The sequence below is a fragment of the Amblyomma mixtum genome, chromosome 6 (assembly GCF_055824585.1).
Source record: "Amblyomma mixtum isolate Tamu chromosome 6, ASM5582458v1, whole genome shotgun sequence".
Classification (NCBI taxonomy): Eukaryota; Metazoa; Arthropoda; class Arachnida; order Ixodida; family Ixodidae; genus Amblyomma; species Amblyomma mixtum.
In genome coordinates this window covers 27,604,419-27,623,532 of record NC_143017.1, presented here as the reverse complement: position 1 = coordinate 27,623,532, position 19,114 = coordinate 27,604,419, and the positions used below count along the sequence as shown (strand labels likewise).

At 46.8% G+C, this 19,114-nt stretch overlaps 1 protein-coding gene across 1 annotated transcript in view; it reads left to right on the top strand.

Annotated features, from left to right (window-relative positions):
* LOC149338466 (cell adhesion molecule Dscam1-like) overlaps positions 1–19,114 on the top strand; it is a 418,614-nt gene that overhangs the window by 487 nt on the left and 399,013 nt on the right. The window lies entirely within an intron of this gene.

Here is a 19,114-nt window from a genome sequence, read left to right as displayed (position 1 = left end):
TCGAATGGGTTGAGGTGGTTTTTATGTGCCTTAATTAATTATGCTCGAGCGCATTGTTGTAGCTGAAGCTCAAGAATATAATGAAGAAATTTCAAGTTACTTGAGGTCTGTTATGCCGGCTTGGAGCTCGGCGCTGAGATACGAAAGCAGGGCAGTAATGTAGAGGCAGTAATAATTCCGACGACGGAATTTGTCGCCTTTCACCTCTGAAGGCAGTGACGGCGATGTTTCTAAAGAATGCATAGAAATGAGCTCAGTGTTTAGTTTTTCACGATGCTTTCGAATGAACTGTTAATATTTTGTGGCCATATCCGCTGTCATTTCTTAGTAGAACTACCGAAAATATGCAAATACTTTTCGGAGACACGGCTTTTATGTAGATACGGATATGTTTATACCTATTTCGCAGGGGAAGGATCTTGGAAGAGTGTAAAAACAATCTTGGTAAAAGATGATTTCTGATATGTGGATAGAAAACTGGAAATCTGATATAACAGGCGAAAATTTATTTAAGCAAAATGAACCCCCAATTATGATTACAGCCGTACCAGAAAACTAAATATGAGAAGTAAAAGCCCGAAAGTGCATTATGTCTACAGCTAGCTATGTCGAACAGCGATTGCCCCTTGTTTTTCGTAACTTTTACTTCTTCTTATATGGTTCAATAGCCGCATTTTTAACACTACTTGCTCTCCTTACGTCTATTAGATTTATACTCATTGCGCAACTCTTCCGCAAGACGCTTACAGGTGATAACCATTTCAGATGCGTTTATACTTGCAGCGTTCCATCTGAATTGTTGCTGTATAAGTGGGCATGAAGAGCTTATCGGCAACCATCGTTCTTCCTTGTCACCCATTCTTGTCTAGGAACTGCGCTTGCGTAACTGACGTTGACTACGCGGCACCTGTCTTGATGGAAACAGGACGCGCCATAGGCGCCGGCTCTGACCGGAACTGACACGCACGGTACCATACAACAGCAGTGGAGGGGAGAGCGGTCGAGGCAGAGCTCATTTTTCAGTTATATTCACTCTCAACCACGAGCATTGCTGAAAAGCACGATGCATATGGTTTGTGTGCGCTGAACGAACTCACCTGTTATGCCTATACCTTAAGGCTGATGAACAGATTCAATAAGAACTAACTATTACGCGACGAACGATGCATGGATAAGTGATAGGTGTAATGTTAAATCGTGGGAAAACCTGCGTATAGTACGGAGCAAGCGCGAGCTCTACGCATTGTAACCGATGTTAAAAAAATTAGAAGTTTACAGGTCATGTGATGCGTACAGAATTTCAGTCGCGGTTTATTTGGGGTTTATTCGCGCTTATTTATGTACTAACTTTATCTCCGTGGTTTATTACAGCAAAGAAGGAGAAAACAGAGAAAGGAGATCATCGATGAGAGCATACAATCAAGAGAATGAGTCTGATGAAAAAAACTAAAATAACCTCTGCTAGGGTAGAGGGAGCACAATGTTGAAGTGTTGGATGCGAGCTTTTCCCCATAGTGGGCCTCATTCGAACCATGGACAGATGGCTACGATGAAAACACCGTACCGATGCATGGTTGCTGACATGGAAAGCATGTTGCAAGCACCTCATGTTGTATACTGTCTAGCCTCAAACAGCGCAGAAATAAAATATAACGCCTGTGTCTTAGAACCCAATTCATTCTATGGAAATAACTTGGGCATTTGCTTTTGTAGGCTCTTAGTCGTTTGCAGGGGTCGCAACCGTTTGTCTTGTTTTCGCCACAGCCCTCTTGATTCACCATTAATGCTGCTTTTACTTCTTTTTGCGAGTTCTAAACAAAAAGTATCAGGTGAGTGACGAGGCATAGAATCCTCGAGCACGATAAAACTGATGCCGTTTATAGTCTGGTAAAAATTGTCTGTTGAATGCACGAAAAATTGCTAACTACGCTAGGAGGAATATCTGGCGTTGCCAAATTTAGTACTAAGTTTCCGCTGCGAATACCACGTCAAAAGCACCAGTTCGAAACGCAAACCAGAAAATCCTATTCTACACCGGGGATCCACGTAGTGTTGTCCCTTTAACATTGAAGTTTCTCCGTAAAAATCTGTCAGTGACGTTAACCAGCTACAAACTGTTGCAGGAGAACGCTCCAAAATATCTACACGTTGCGCGCCTAGTGTCTCGTATAAAGGAGAAAGCGTAAATCGTACAGCGGCGGCCAAAAGTGCCTGCATGGCTCGTTCGTTTACGTGGCCGCACTCGCTTTCAGGCGTCGTCCGTGAAACTGGGCAGCTGTCACTTTGTTCGCTGCACGGAGCACCCTCCTCCCACGCTCCCGCACGCATCCCGGGCCTCGAGGACGACACAAGACGCCGGCGCGTTATTCTGGTCGCCGTCGGGGCCACTCGCGTTTCTCTTGCATCGCCTTCCGCGGGCATCGGTCGGTCGACGGCGAAGGAGCGCTCCTCCAAGAAAGATGGTCCTCTGCGCGATGGCCACCACCGGTGCCCCCCCCCCCCCCCCCCCCCCCCCATGCGTGCGTGTGTACGCGGCGTTTCTTTCCCCTTTCGGAGAGCGATGGGTGCGCGCTGCTTATTCCGCGCGCTCTCTCCGTCCATCTGCCGGTTTCTCCACGATCGATAGCGCCGACGACGCGCCGAGCTTTCTGGGCGCGCGCGGGCTCGCGGAAACGCTACGGGAAAGGCCGCTTCTCGGGCGAGCCCAGACCGCGGCCCAATTGCATTCCGCCGTCTCGCGTTTCGCACCCCTTCGGCGCTCGCTGGACGTCGCCTCCCACCTCTCCTCCCGGTCCTCGTGTCGCGGACTGACGTGCGCCGCCGGTTTTTCGGGCGGCCCTGCCGACGCTTATCTCGTTCGCGACGCGTTCCTCCGTCTCCGTGTGTATACTTGGTCGCCGGTGCAGGCTAAATTGGTGTGTAAACGCGGGCCGAGTGTCCTCGGCGCGATACAGCGAGGATCCGAACGACTTCGGCCTCTCGCTTCGGCGCGTTTTATTTTAAAAGTCGCGCTCCGTTCACTGCTCGCATTTTATTGTTCTCACTAAGGGCTCGTGACTGGCTCGAGTTCTTTTTATTGTTCTGCTCTTTTATTGTTTTCTGTTCGTGCCTTCTGCATCGAGCGGACCGCTGAGAAGCAATCGTTACGCTCCAGCGCTCCGTTAGGATTCAGTGCACTGGAGGTGATCGTGACTAGATGTTAGCTGCGAGATGTTAACAATATAGTGCTGGTTTTAAAAAAACATAAATTAGAGAGACATGGTGGAGGCCTTTGACCTGCAGTGGGCGTAGTCAAGCTGATGATGATGACGTCATGTGGGCGTAGTCAAGCTGATGATGATGACGTCATGTGCAATACGGGTAGTAGCAAACCTGATATAATGGGCACATCGACCTGTCCACAAGGGTATTATTTCACCCTTTTTGTTAGTGTATTCTCCTCATAAAGTAAGTCCAGTTGACACCTACTTTAAATTAGTTCAGTTCTAATGCAAACCATCCAGATAATGCAGAATGGTGAAATTGTTCGTTCCTGGAAAAACTGACAGTTATTTTTACGAAGACCTACGCTCTTTAACAAAACCACTCGGCTCATCAGTGCTACAAGTGAGGCACACTGTGGAGAGACACAAATGTTCCTTGAGGCTCGTTCCAGCATTATCTGGCAGAAGTTACACTTACCTTTAAAGTACATTTGCCAGACTCATTTTCGTTCGTTTCTTTTTATTTGATTACTTGTCACCCTTATTCCAGGTGTCACTGCAATAATTCCAGCGCATTTTCTTTTTTTACGGTACTGCACGCTCCAAGCGTGCAGTCGTGATTGTTGTCGTGTGCGCCTTTGTATTATTTTTTTAAGCCGTAGTAGTACGGCCTACACACCTTGGAACGTGCGTCGGCCATCTGAACATAAAACCGAAGCGCCTCATAGCGTTCGCGTTGCGAAACACCGAAAAGGGACATGCCTTACCTGAGGTGTTCGCCTGTAATTCTGAGAGTGGAGAGATATGTTAGGGACAGACACGACGGCCTCTGATAGAAAAAGAATCAAAACCTCCTGCGCTTAGCGAGAAGGTGCCCGTACCATGAGAGGCACGAGCAGCCAGCTTGTCGTAATTCGACATTTCCCCGTCGACGCTGGGCTACGAATGGTGTGCACTAATAGTGTTCGAACTTTGAAGTTTATTTAACCACAAGTGTGCGCGTAAGACGTGTTTCGTAGATTGACCAGCCCCGCCTCTAGAGCATTAGCCAGCGGACAGCGATGGAAGAAGCGAATACACACGCACGCACGCACTTATGCACGCACACAAACTTGCGAAAGTTTCACAGCTGTGATACTAATTCGCTAAACAAGAGAAAGTGGATGTGAAGTACCGCCTCGTGTAAAATAAAAATAAAACTGGCAAAGTGATTACGGACACATTAAGCAAAAAGAGCATCAAAATTGCTTTTTGGTAACTTTTATTTCAGGAAAGGAACCTCCAGTTGTATATATGCAATCAGATGCATGTGTATTAACCACGTCCGAGCTCTGAGGCCGAAGCACTGCAATCGGTGGCTGGGTTCGGATGATTCCATAGCCGGCAATCGTCTTGGGAATAAGGATTGCAGTGCACCTCTTGCAGAAACCCAGGTGGTCGAAATTTCCGGAGCCCTTCACTACGGCGTCCCTCATAGCCGGAGTCGCTTTGGAACGTTAAACCCCAATAAACCAATAACCAAGCAGTTAAATGTTAGATTCATGACAGGTAGCGACAGGTTGCTCGGGAAGAGAAACCTGGGTCTCACAGGCCTCGCCGGCGGAAGCATCTGCCATTGCAGAGCAGTGGCGCATCGCCTAAATGCTGCACCACGGCCCAGTGAGTGTTATGAGTACTCCTAGGGATCTATGAATATGAAGTCGAGGATAACCAACTCAGTAGATAGGCACATTATACCGTTAACGCTATCACGTCATGCCCTTTATCGAATCTGCGGACCTTCTAAAGCAATGACTCCTATTGGCTCAACCATTTTGTTAGCGTTGAACTTATCCATTTAGTAGCGGCCCTATGGTGCACTTTAACGGCAAAACTTTCACAAAAATATCTGGATGTGCCGGCGAGCCAGTAAGACAGCCGAGCACAAGACACTATTCTCCGCACACCGATCCTGCTTGCACTAGTTCACAGCGGCGGCACAACGCGGCGTCGGTTTCTTTAAAATCGCGAGTTTACCTTCCTAGCAAGGAAAAGAAAGGAAATAATAATGGAATGTTAGGCTTAACCTCCCAAAGTTGCAAGCGGTCCTCAGGAACACCTTCAGGCATAAAACGTTGTTAGAGCGCAGCTCTTTGGGCGCCCGTTCCTGCGTTTTGGGGCGTCGCCGTTGTCCCTCGTAACCAGCTCTGCAGCCGGGGCAGCGTGCTGCTCTAGCTGCGCGCGCTCCAGGCGCCATTTCTCCCGCACGCCCAAGCCAACACGCATAGCCGCCTTCGTTCGCCACCGCCGAGAAGACTACCGTTCGCGCGGCTGAGGTGAAACGCAAAGGAAGGCTCGCAGAGAATGAGGATACAACAAAGGCTTACCGGCAGCGGTTTACGGATAATCCGTTTGGAAGCTGAAACCGCTGGTAAGCTCCGCTCAAATTGCGCATTAGGAAGTAACGTAATCGTCGTTACATTGGTAAATTGGTTTTTGAGGACAGGAAATGGCGCAGTATCTGTCTCACATATCTCGGCGGACACCTGAACCGCGCCGTAAGGGAAGGCAGGAAGGTGGGAGTGAAAGAAGGAAGAGAGAAAGAGGTGCCGTAGTGGAGGTCTGCAGAATAATTTCGACCACCTGGCGATATTTAACGTGCACTGACATCACACAGCACACGGGCGCCTCTTGGGTTTCGCCTTCATGGAAACGCGGCCGCCGCGGTCGGGTTCGAACCCGGGTACTCCGGCTTGGTATACGGGCGCCTTATCACTGAGCCACCGCGGCGGGTATAGAATGAGGGCAAAGCAAAAGCTTTTCGGTGGCAGTTTACAGACAATCTGTTTGGAAGCTGGAACCGCTGTTGAACTTCATTCCCCAAATACGAACTAACTGTGGACGTCAAATGCTGAGTTACCACTTACCATTATTGCTAAATGCTTTGTGTTAGTCTTACAAACCAGTATTTTTTTTTGCATCTTATTTCCTTTGCTATTTTTGTCTGTTTTTATCTCTTTTTCATTTATTTTTTCCGAATCTGTTGTGTCTCGCTTATTTTTCCTCAAAGGGCGCCTCTCATAGCCTCAGTCGCTTTGGGACGTTAAACCCCAACAAACCAAATTTTTCCTCAAACGCAATTGTTTTGTTAGTTGCTGCCAATATATGTAATTAAACAAACCTTGAAACCTTGTACGGGGGCGCAGGTGCGCAATCAAGCTCCAGTGAGAGCTTTTTGTCTACGCCCTTAACATCTGGATGATGCAAATAAAGATTTGATTTTGATTTGATTTGAACTGCGCTCAAATATCGCATTGGAAAGTAACGTAATCCTCGGGCAACTTTTTTTTCTTGCTGTGCTCCATGCTGTTGCTTGGCGTCCGCACCAAAGCATCCGCCCTTGGGCAAGCATGCGGCTACGGCTGCGGCGTGCGATGGTGGCGGCGGTGGATGGGGCCACCGGCGAGCTCATTCCTGGGTCAGCAGCGCGTGGCCGCCGGCACGCGCGGCTTCCCTGCCTCCGGGTTCCGCGGCGAAGCCGAGCGAACGATCGCCGCAGCCAGGAAAGCGAAGGCGGAGCGATTGATGGCGGAATTTCACGAGCGGCTCCCGAAGGAGCTCTGCTACTGCCACGGTCTGTTTCATTGCTGTTTGTGTAATCGCTTCTTTTATTTTTCTTGACTTCAAACGCACGTTAGCGAAACCTAACTCGCCTGAAAGCTTGACTGAAGCGGCGGGAAGAAAATGAACGAGGCAAACTGAATGAATACGACTATAAAGCATCGCGTCAAGATTCCAACGCAGCGCGTTCATGCGAGCGTGGTCGATTCGGACGGAATGCTTCTCGCATTAACACTCCTGGCAAGGTTAGTTAAAGAAATGATGTCGTTTTCAGAGCATTCATGTCTATACACCAGGCACATCAGTCTGAAGTGCGAGGGAAAAGGGCTGACATATTCCAGGAACGCGGAAGAGGACTCTTGAATGCTCCCCGTGCACGCTCGCTCGCCGGGAAAAGGATTTGTCGTTTTGGTACTGGGAATGTGAAAGAAAACGACCTCACTTTTGCATGTTGCCTCACTGGGGTAATTTCACAGGTGGCATGTCGCCTTGGTCATGTAAACTGGAAATTCCGACTACTGAGCACAAACAAGAACGGAAACGGGGCGGCGCTTACAAATTGCCAGCTAGGAGAAGAAAGAAAATCTTTTACTACGTGCGTGCATGTTTCTTCGTTTAATTTTAGTATCTATACGAACGGTGTGCTTCGACAGTGATATATTAATTTTTAGCAACGAAAGAAACGAAGATCGCTGTTATTAGGAAGTGTTCTGTTCCGTGAAACCAGAACTACCCCAATGCTGCAAGCGTTACAATTATGCAAGCATTAGCCAGCCTTGAAATGGACAAGTTCTGCTTAGAATCACTGAGTAGGCTGACATTTTTTGCTAATTCATTAATCTTTGTCATGAACGCTCGCGAGCGCATTCGTGAGTTATTGCACGAGCTAACAGCTATTACGCAACTGCTTTGGCTAATGCGTACAGCTTTTGAAACAACTTAATCGATTAAAACAAACAACAAAGTGCTCGTCTTAGTTGCGCAATTTACATTCTCGCCTGGGCAGTCAGGCAGTCAGCCGTTAAGACCATTGTGATTTTGATTACACAGGCTTCAGGCTTTCTTGTTTTAGCCCCGTATCAGCGTTGAGCTGTTGGCATCTATTACGCTAGTAAATAGGTGTTTTAACGTGAAAGTGTACATGGTCCCACTTGTGCGTTGGAAACCCCTTACTACGCCAGCGTTTTCTACCAGCTAAAATTTCCCGGCATGCTAGTCACGCAGGCAGAATGACGCTGGTTCCATCTCCGTCACTTCTTCCGTTGCCATATCGTTCGCGACTCGAAGACGTCTCTCCAATGCATGAAGCACAGCTGCCATGCCCTATTGAAAAATATGAACAGGTTTGAACTGCTCATCAAATAGCATTGTGGCGCATTTGATCTAATTTTACAGCTTTAATATCTAGAAGCGACTCGCTCTTTGAGGGACACCGTATTGGAGGGCTGCGGATAATGTCCACCACCTGGGTTTCATTATCGTGAACTGACACCCACAGTACACGAAAAAATGTAATATATTATCTGCTCATTATCTCTTCTATATGCATTTATTATTTTGTTTTCGGAGATGAAACCTGTGAATAACTTACGTTCATTGCTTGCATATTGACCTTATCATTATTTGTACGTTGAACTTGCTTTTGAAAGCGTGACAGTATACGTCGTATGCATTGCTGTTGCGAGCTGCTGCCTGTAAATGTGGTCTACGGCCCTCAAGCTGCGTAGTAGCATCTAGGGTAGTAGTAGAAAGAAAGAACGAAGGAAAGGAAGAAAGGAATGAAGAAAGGAAAAAAAAGGAGGAAGGAAGGAAGAAGGAAAGAGAAGAAGAAAGAAGGAATGAAACGAAGAAAGGAAGAAAGAAAGGAAGGAAGAAGGAAAGAAATAAAGAGAGAGAGAGAGGAAAAGAAACTAAGAAAGCGAGAGAGGGAAAATAAAGAAAGAAAGGAAGAGAGAAAGAAAGAAAAGAAAGAAAGAAAGCAGGAAAGAAAAGAAAGAAAGTAAGAAAGAAAGATGGAAAGAGAGAAAGAAAGAAAAGAAAGAAAGAAAGCAGGAAAGAAAAGAAAGAAAGAAAGCAGGAAAGAAAGAAAGAAAAAAAGAAAGAAGAAAAGGAAGAAGGAAGGCAAGGAAGAAAGAAAGAAAAAAAGAAGGTAAGAAAGAAAGAAAGAAAGAAAGAAAGGAAGAAAAGAAAGAAATGAAGAAAGAAAGAAAGAAAGGAAGGAAGAAAGAAAGAAAGAAAGAAAGAAAGAAAGAAAGGAAGAAAGAAAGGAAGAAAGAAAGAAAGAAAGAAAGAAAGAAAGAAAGAAAGGAAGAAAGAAAGAAAGAAGGAAAGAAAGAAAGAAAGAACGCCAGGTGGCCGAACTTATCCGGAGCCCTTCACTACAGCGTCCCTCACAAGCAGCATCGCTTTGGGACGTTAAATCTCTAAAACCAAACCAAATGTGCCACATTCCTCTTTGCTGACCAAATCAAACCTATACATATTTTTCAATAGGCTATCCCTCTGGAAGAGTCATTTTCTCCCGCTCTCAACTTTTTTTCTCTTCCCCTTCTCTGGTCGACTTCGAATTTTCCCCTCTCTCTCCACCGTTCTGCGCTATCGCCCTCTCGGCATCGTGCACGCGTTTAGCAAACGTTGTTCGTGCCCGTCCGAGCGCTTTGGGCCGGGCCGCGATGGACGGAGCTTCGTATAATAGCCTTCGCGGGGAGCTGAGAGCGTTAGAAAGAGGGGGAGCGAAGAAGAGCAAGAAAGAAAGACCAAGCACAAATTCAGCGCTCCTGCAGCGGCGGCGGCGGCCGGCCGTAGGTTCAGTTTGGCGCCTCGTCGGGGACGCTCTTGCTTCTCTTGCGTAGCAGAGCGGAATGTTTGCTCAGTATGAGGGCGGCGCTAATGTTGACATAGTCACCACTCACTGCCCGTTATGCTCTCCGCGCGTCGGCCCGGCCTAATGTGCCAGTAATTCACTCCCTCCCAACTGCTTGCCTTTGCTTTCTTCAACTCAGTTACGCTCTTTGCGCTTCCAACATTATTTTCTTCTTAAGCGTTCGGCTCAGCCGCTTGCGTGGAGCGTTTAATTGGAAGCCAAGCAATATGCCGCCGGTTTAGCCGAAGAACTCAAAATTGCACTGTTTTGCAGTGCTCTGTTTAGACGGCGCAAACTTTTTATCGACGTTGTTCGATTTCTGTTGCGCTACACCGCTAAACAAATCTGCGTTTTGTCAGAAAGAAAAAAAGAAGAAAGAAGTGCAGCAACTCATGAGTTTCGTTCCGTCGCACGGCTCTTAAAACAGCTCGTCTTGCTGCCAGTTGACTCGGGCGAAAACTCACTGCGGATGATGGCAAGCAGTAAGCGAGGAGAGGAAATAAACCGTGTGTTCGTGGCCACAATAGATGTGTTAGAACGCTTACTGGGGGGGGGGGGGGGGGGGGGGGGGGGGGGGGGGGACAGGATGCGCCAATCGTCTTTAGTTTTCTAGTAGCTCAAGAGTAAGAAGCGTTTGTGTTGTACACCTCTCTTCATCCGTCGTCTCGGTTCGCGCTGTATTTTTCTTTTAAAAATGAACGTAACCCAACTAGCCCAACTTTCCATCCTACTACAGCAAAGTTTAGCACCCTTAACGAAATGCAGCTTACTGCACTATATTAACATTACAGAAATTCTTTCCCTCCCTACAGCTATAAACACGGCGTTTTATGGTACCAATACGGCCTTCGTATCTTCGACGTGTAGCAACCTGAGCACGGTTCACTAATTTTACATCGTGTACAAAATACGTCTCTGCGCGCAGCCTATTTTAATTTTTGCAGGTGCAAAATGAGTCCTTCAGCCATGGTTTTCAATGTGGCAGCTGAGGCAAGTTGGTGTGACGTTATTTGAAAATTTATAGCGCAGTACAAACCACAGGCGTGAGCATAGAAAGTACACGGATGTTGCTACCAGCCCAGTAAAAGATAAAAGCTACCCATAATAAAACATCGCGCATGCTTGATAACCATATTTTAATGTGTGGCGCTGACGTTTCGCTTCTTTCCACGAGAGAATGAGAAAGCTTGATGGTTATGGCGTGCACGTTTAACTTAGACCATCCAGTTTCTCCCTATAAAATGACGACTTTCACCACCTAGAGGGATCGCCTCAATTGATCTAATATGAAGCCGCTACAAGGGATTGCTTTTGGCCGCAGCCTAGGCAGAATCGCGATTGTTTTAAAATTACATTTTATACTCGTGCTTGTTTCTCGGTGGTGGCAACATTGTGTAAGCCTGTCCTTTCGCTTCTCAACTTTGTATGAGGAAAAAGCTAGACACAAGAAAGAAATTCCTCTCTAGCGTGTTGTTGAAGTGTTATCGATGTTTTTGATTTAAAATCAATAACATCAGCGTTGAAAATTTGACAAGGTAAGCAAGACTCAGCTACTGTCTTGACGCTTGCACAGAAAACAAGATAGAAACGTTTCCCAGTCACTGCAGCGTGTGTTTCTCTGCTAAAGCTGCCTCTATTTTCGATTTGTTTGTTTCTCTTTTTGTGGCCATAACTTTTATTGACCACGTGCTACTTAAGTAGGAATACAGATTTCTAATAGCGTGTAGAATAGGAAAGTGAAAAGTGAGAAGGCTAAGTTTCCTTCCAAGCATGCTGTTTCCTTGAGGAACTGTGCCTCGCGCTCTCCATTTATTGGCAAGCAGTGGAAGGAAGGCACGTAAGGAATCTGAGGCCGCTGTGATGCAACCTTTCCGTTCGATTCTATTTTGTTTTTACCATACGGCCGTCTGAGTCCATAATTCCAGTGACAGCAAAGAGACAGGGCAACAACGTACTGCAAAAAGAATTGGAATAAAATGGAATAGGAATTAAATCGTTATATAACTCGCTTCCCCGCTTTATGCATAAAAAAACACATTATTACCATATACGTACGCCGTAATGAAGCTTCTCCGTTATTGGGACATTCATGAACAAAACTTCTCGAGCATGAAATGTGTCTGCTACTCGTGCGTGCTCAGCGATGGTTGTTCTCGAATAGCGCCTCGGATTTACATAGGTCCAGGCAAATGGTATCTTTGGAAAGGTACCTTTTTTCCCTGATAAAATTACGCTGTCATGGTCCTGCAAGAGTTCCACTGAGAACCATGTAAACTTCATTTCACCCGCCGCGGTGGCTCAGTGGTTACGGCGTTCGGCTGCTGACCCGAAAGACACGGGTTCGATCCCGGCCACGGCGGCCGAATTTTGATGGAGGTGAAATTCTAGAGGCCCGTGTACTGTGCGATGTCAGTGCACGTTAAAGAACCCCAGGTGGCAGAAATTTCCGGATCCCTCCACTACGGCGTCTCTCATAGCCTGAGTCGCTTTGGGGCGTTAAACCTTAATAAACCAACCCAAACCAAACGTCTTTTCTCCATGTTCTCTTTCTATTACTGACCCCTGAAAACTCGCGCAGTGACACCGTCAACGTGCACGTAACAAGAGTCTCCATTGTACCATTGAGCCCCTCAAGCAACGGAGTATACAGCGTGTTCCCGAGCGCTATCATTCCTGCACTGCTTCGCGGCTCCGGCGCAGCGTGCCGTCGATTTCGTGAAAATTGCCATTAATCTCACGGGTTGCCTTTATATTCTGGCTCATTATTCGCAGGAAACTTTTCGTATTGGCGTTTGTGTGTCTCCTGTCATTCTCAAGTCTGGGTCTTCTATTGCAACTGAATTTTCAATCCTAGTCTGGAATTGAAGCTCCGAGTTTATGGTAGGAGCCATAGCGCGCGCCTAAGACGAAGACGCCAGAATGTAGACAAGGCACAAGCGATGACTTGAAGATGAGCGCTTATTGGATGAATAAGTGCATAAATATAGAAAAATAAAGATAATATAATGGCGGATGGGAAAAATCCTCCATGCTTGCGTCACGCATCACTGAGATGCATGCAAACAAAGCCAGCTCTTGGGTTATTCACACCCTATTCTTAGTACTATCAAAAAATAAACTTTTTTTTTAATGGGACAGGAGAATGATGCGTGACGCGAGCATTTGATATTTTTCACATTCAATGTTACGTTATCTTTGTTGCTGAGGGAACAAACGCGAGTTAATGACACACTGGTCAAAAGCAAGGGGAAGAAATGTGCTTGGTCGCAGCATGTCGTGTGAAGGCGAGATAACCGCTGGTCCTTAACGGTAACGAAGTGGATTCCAAGAGAAGAAAAGCGTAGCAGGGACGGCAGAAAGTTAGGTGGGCGGATGAGATTAAGAAGTTTTGCGGGGATACGGTGGCCGCAGCTGCAAAGGAAAGGGTTAATTGGAGAGATATGGAAGGGCGTTTGCTCCGCACTGGACGTAGTCAGGCTGATGATGATTATGATTACGCCTTTCTGGGACGCAATTTTTCTGGGGATTTTTCAACAAGCCCTAGCTTTAAGTCAATGGCAGTCTGTCTGCGTTGCTTCGTCGCTGTTGTTACGCGATGTGCATTTGATCTTTTCATGTCTGCAGTGCAAGGTTGCCAACTCATATCTCCTTGAACTCTTATATATCTTCTTCTTGTCGACCTTCTTCCATTTCTCTCTCGCTACGCCCCTCACCAAGAATATCGATGAAACGGGAACCAACTGCTAGCATTCATAAACTGCAAGCTTTCAGAATTACAAATGACAAAAAAATTCGACGACGTTACAAAGCTCCTTTTTTATTCTTCATTTTAACTGGCGGTTGCGGTAGTGGTTTGTTTAAAAATAAGTGAAGGAAAAGAACGTTGCCGGCCGCGGCAGTTGCTATCTACTATTTTAAGCAGCCGAGCTTGAGCCTGCGATGGTTTAGTTTGTTCATACAAGGTTGCGGCAAAGTACTACACCAGGGTGGCCAAATCCTCTTCTCCGGCCGCCGCGGTGGCTCAGTGGCTATGGTGCTCGGCTGCTGACCCAAAAGACGCGGGTTCGATCCCGGCCGCGGCGGCTGGAATTTCTTTGGAGGAGAAATTCTAGAGGCCCGTGTACTGTGCGATGTCAGCGCACGTTAAAGAACCCCAGGTGGTCGAAATTTCCGGAGCCCTCCACTACGGCGTCTCTCATAGCCTTAGTCGCTTTGGGACGTTAAACCCCATAAACCAACCAACCAACCAACCAAATCCTCTTCTGGTGAGGAAGTGCGTTGTCGGTTCTGGCCACCGAGATCAGGCCGCACTCCAGGCCTGGTTACGGAATTCCATCGACACGCGGAATTTGTTTTTTTAACCCGGTGGAGAATCGCGTGGCACTGGCATTCGAACCACGCATCCTCTTCCACGCGAGGCGGATGCTCTACCTTTACGCCATCGGTGTAGGCCGGCGAAGGTAAAAAGGTAAAAGGAGTGGTAGCGAGGAGTAGTATACAGGGGAGCGATGGTAAGAAAGGACAGGGGAGATTTGAACTCATCCCTCGTTGATTTTCCTTTTGCCTTTCTATCCATTCCTTTTTCCTTTTACTTTCTAATTCACTTCGCGTATTGACGCTTAGCGAGGCCACGAGCCCAGCGCACGAGTACACCTCTGCCGATACTCGTCGGTTGAAGCTCAGACGTGTAGAGCGCACCGCTGGACACATCACAAATAGAGGCCCCCTTCCCGCGTGCATCAAGCGTCGAAGCCGTAGGCCAACTGGGCGTAGGTCGAAACGGACGCATTGTCGTCCCCCGAGGGAATCGCGTTTCGCCGCCAGCGCCCGGCTCGCCTATCGGCCGCGCTGTCGTCTGCGGAACGGAGCTCGGCGGGTTAAATTCGTCGCACCCTCCCGTGGCTACAAGTGAACGCCTGGCCGAACGTTGACCCCGCGTCGCCACCTTGTGCGATCAGATGCGGGCGAGAAACAGGGGGAAAAAAAAAAGAGAGCCTGTAGGAGATTGACTGAATACATGCACAGCTTATACGGTGTCAACTCATGCACGCGTGCTACTCTACGCAAGCAAGAGAAAGTAAGAGACGGGCGGATTTATGTTTGCTCTGAGTTGTTGGACGTGTTCCTGAGCGAAAGAGGCTATCAGCAAGACACGCCCGAATGGTATCTAAAGATAAGTAGAAAACCAGCGGAAAGGACGCGTTCACAAGGAGGAGAAGTACACAGGACAACGCTGGAAGACTTGTCCTGTGTACTTCTCCTCCTTGTGAACGCGTCCTTTCCGCTGGTTTTCTACTTACCATGCACCAACTGGCCCAACAAGCTACGCTTCGTCAATGCTATCTAAAGAAGTCGTTAATATCTCACGTAAAATAGAAGTGAGGGTTTGGCCGTGCAAATCAGTACTTGAACTAAGAAATGAGAAGTCTTTCGTGATGTCAGCGCAGCGCCTATTCGAACTGTCTTCGTACTGCCAGCGTGCCGTTCGACTGCACGCCAAAAAGAAGAGTAGGAGTGTTTTTGCCGCGATGGCCGAGTGACACTTCTTGGACTGGAGTCAAGCCAACGGACATCTCCTCACGCGGCATCGCTTTTTTCCGGGCTGCCGGAAGATCATTGCTAACAGTTTGAAACATAACAGCTACTGAATTTTTGGACTGTGTTAGAAAGAGCTGAACAACATGTGCAGCTCCACTAAAAAAATATGCTTCCGTGTCAACCGGATTCAATCGAAACAAACATTGTAGCACAAAGGGACAATTGTTGCTTTCCCTGTAGGCAGAGAAAAATTGTTTATACGTATACGTGGCTGCAAACTTTATCTCGATAAAGAAAAATTCTGTTATCACCAGCCACATTTCACATCTATGGTGTGTACGGGCTGAATTCGTTCTGAGAATTACATCAAAGGCCAACATTCAGTAATAGTGTTTCGTCGTAACGAACTAACGCTTAAGCTTGTTTTTTCAGCAAGGATTGTTCGAAAATACTCGCTGGGCAACGTTCACGGTAAAACACAAAAGCATGCGCGGCCGCTTCAAACCGCAAGGCTTTTTTCCCAATGAGGCAGTGGAGCGAAGATCGGGCCTCGCTGGTTCTCCGCTCGCTCGCTCCATTTCTGTGCTGTTTACATAGCACGGATCACGCGCGAACGTCACACACTGCCGCACTGACAAGACCAGCCAATAAACTAAAGCAAGGGAAGGAGATGTAAAAGCACTACAATGCAGGCAAAGAAAAAAAATAACCGGGCGCAAAATCTTCGCTTCCCCGTGCGATCGTTGGCAGCGTCTCCCCCCTCGCTTTGGTCTTGGAAGGCGCGAGGTTCTGACGCGCAAGAATTCTTCGATCATGTCCGCCGCGTCGGTCCAGAGCGCGGGGCCTCATCCTTCTCCTTCTTTGCCTTCTGCTTTTTATTTTTTTTTTACCTTTGTGAATTTTATGTCCGGCTTCGCTCTCTGGAATCCTCTTAACTCGCTCTTTTTTGTTTCATGCGCCCGTCCTTTCGTCTCTGAATCGTTTAACTGCGCGTACCGGCTACCGCTCCCTCCTGCTCGCTGATGCTTCGATGGCGGAGGAAACCGAGAGAAACACATTGGAAATTATGCTTTCGTTTTTCATTTTGCGTTGCGCGAAGTTATGGGGGAGAGAGAGGGGGAGAATGAGGGAGAGGCGGAGGAGGAAGAACGAACTACAAATTCTTGGTGGGTACCAGCAGTCGGTGTTGTTTCCCCGAAAAGAAAATTCTTTAGAACAAAGATCGAGCAAGCCGAGTGCGCGGAGTTGGGGAGGTTTATTGAACCCGGCGTTTTGTCACCCGCAGAGCCCCGGAGACTTGTATCTTCGCTTGACGCTTTGGTGTTGTTACGCGACTATTGCTCTTCTGTTTTTTGTCGGCAGAGAGCTATCGATCCTTGAGTTTAAAAAGAACGTATTTTTCTTTCCGTTGTAGAGGAACAAACAGACGCATAGCGCGTGTACTTTTTTTTTGCATTCTGATAGCCTGTGCTACGAGGCTTGAAAGCATTTTGAACGTTAGCTAGCTTAGACAAATTCCATCCCTTTTCAGGAAGTACGCCTTATATTTTTTAGCAGATAACTGCGCATTGAAAGCTTGATGGCTATCTCAAAAATTTATTTCTCTTAACCAAATCCAATCAACATTGTTCTCTTCGTGACTATATGAAGACATCATTAACGATGTTGGCTATTAAATCACGTTTTTCACCATTGGAGAGCGCATGTAAATGCATCTGATCTTGACTTTTTGTTTCCAGTTTCAAATTGGAAAGAAATGTTAAACGAGTGCGCTTTAGCGCTAGACACAATAGATTCTAGGATCTGAAAAATATAGCTCGTAATATTTTGAAAATAGCTGCGCGACTCGTTGTTTAACATTCTTTGTATCGCCATTCAGCGGGGCACCCTGTCTTATTATATTTAAATATTATTATAAATTATTATTATTATAGGACGCTCAGCTACATTGACCACATTACGCGATGTGCCTTACTGCCCCCACCCCTCAAAAGAGCAGCCTAATGTTTTTGTGAGAAAAAAAAATCATGTTACAATGGAATATCTTACCAGCTCTCGAAATGGCGAGATCTTTAAGAAAAGGTTGCGTGGCTACGCGCAAGAATTTGCTTTTCTTTCCATGCTCTATTCGTGCTTGCAAAGGGTGTTTCTCCGCAGCAAGAGTCTTTATGAGGCGCAACCAACTTTACGAGCTCGTTGCTCTTTCCAATGGCCGTGAACAGCAGTGGCGGGTTAGCGATGACCGTTCGCGTATTTGTTCCTGTCCGGCGGCACTTACGAATGTTCGCATTTGCATACGCCGCGGTTTCATCATAAATTCACGCCGCCGCTGCCGTGCGCTCTTTGTGCGCTCCACCGGAAACGACGGTCGGCTCGCGGCTCGAGGTTTTGACGGGTTACCCGCTCTTTCTCAATCGCGAAACAGCCTCCCTGGCGTTACGAAAGCCCTAGCGAGGAATGATTGCGTATGAAGCCAAGAGCTCAAGGCACAAAGTAGTTGAACTCTGCATTATCCTAAAGTTATGAAAAATTGAAAAAATCTTTGAAACGCACGGGCTGTACAGCCTGATGCATATTGTAATACCCTCGTAGCTCGTTCAGCGTGATTAATTATCGCAGAAACATTATTGAATATAGCTGCGTCTGAAATGTGAAAGAAATTCTCCAGAACTCTGAATGCTTTGGTCTCCCCCAACCAAGCATGTCATGTGAGTGTTATGTTAGTTATACGTGCTAATCTTCTGTGACGAACCCGTACTTCCGCATGGGGAATAAAACGCAAAAGCCAAGCTAAATGTGCCACTCGTACCTTATGTCATAGTCAAGAAACATTCTCACTTATTCTACTTGGTGAAGAATCTTCAGTAACAGGGGTAGAAGAAACAGCCCCCCTGATTAATTATGCAGAAACTAAGCGAAAGAACAATATATCCTGAAGATGACAGCAGAGTTGCCAGCAGGCTAATGAAAGAGCTGGCTTCGAAAAGAAGCAGATACGCTGGAGGCGCACTTACACAGAGGCATTTAACTGAATCAAAGAAAGTTAAATTTGCTAATCCTAACTTTTCCGTTCAAAGCTACCAGTGCAGTGTCCAACAGCTTAACTTTAGTTCCATATTCGTATCCCAAGAGGCTAAAAGAAATTACTTTTCCTGGTAGTGTGCGAGAAAATACGCTGAACAAAAAAAGTTCAAGAAAGAAGTGGAATTTAGGCACGCGGACGGTTTTAAGCGCCGGGAACTAAGAGGGGAGTTTTCAGCAACGCCGGAGTTGTTGGTTTTCTTTTCTTTTTTTAAGATGGAACACATGCATTGCGCAAAGTGCCTTTCTCGGCTTAAACTTTCTCACTGAAGTTTAGCGTCGCGGCACTCATATGAGAGCCAGTTAGGTGGGCTGCATTCAGATACAAAGCGTTAAAACGGAGAACAAAGGACGAGCACTGCGCGAGATTAATGCGGGAAGCGATAGCCCTTAGCTTAGAAAAAAAAAAAAAAACACGCGCTCTGCATTAGGCGAGTTAGGCGACAGCGCGCTTCATAGTCCCGACAAATGAGACACAAACTATATTTTAAGGTGCACATTTTTGAAAGCTTCTTTTCAGTTGTGTCCCAGGTTTCTCAGTTCAGGGCAAGCACGCAGATTTTGTTCAATTCTGTTTAAAACACTGTTGAGCTACCATAAAGTTCTCAGTTATTTATGGGAATGCATCGCGAGCTCAAGAAGCACAAAATAAAGATAGATAAAGAAAGTTTAAGCTAAGTTTACAACCTCCCCATCAAGACATTCCCAGGCTTGTTTTTTGAAGACGATCTTGCGAGGAGACTCAGTGTCTACGTCTCTGCCACTTTAATGCGTTTGTATAAGAAGGAGTTCAGTAAGTGTGAATGGCAATAGACGCCAGTCAGTACGT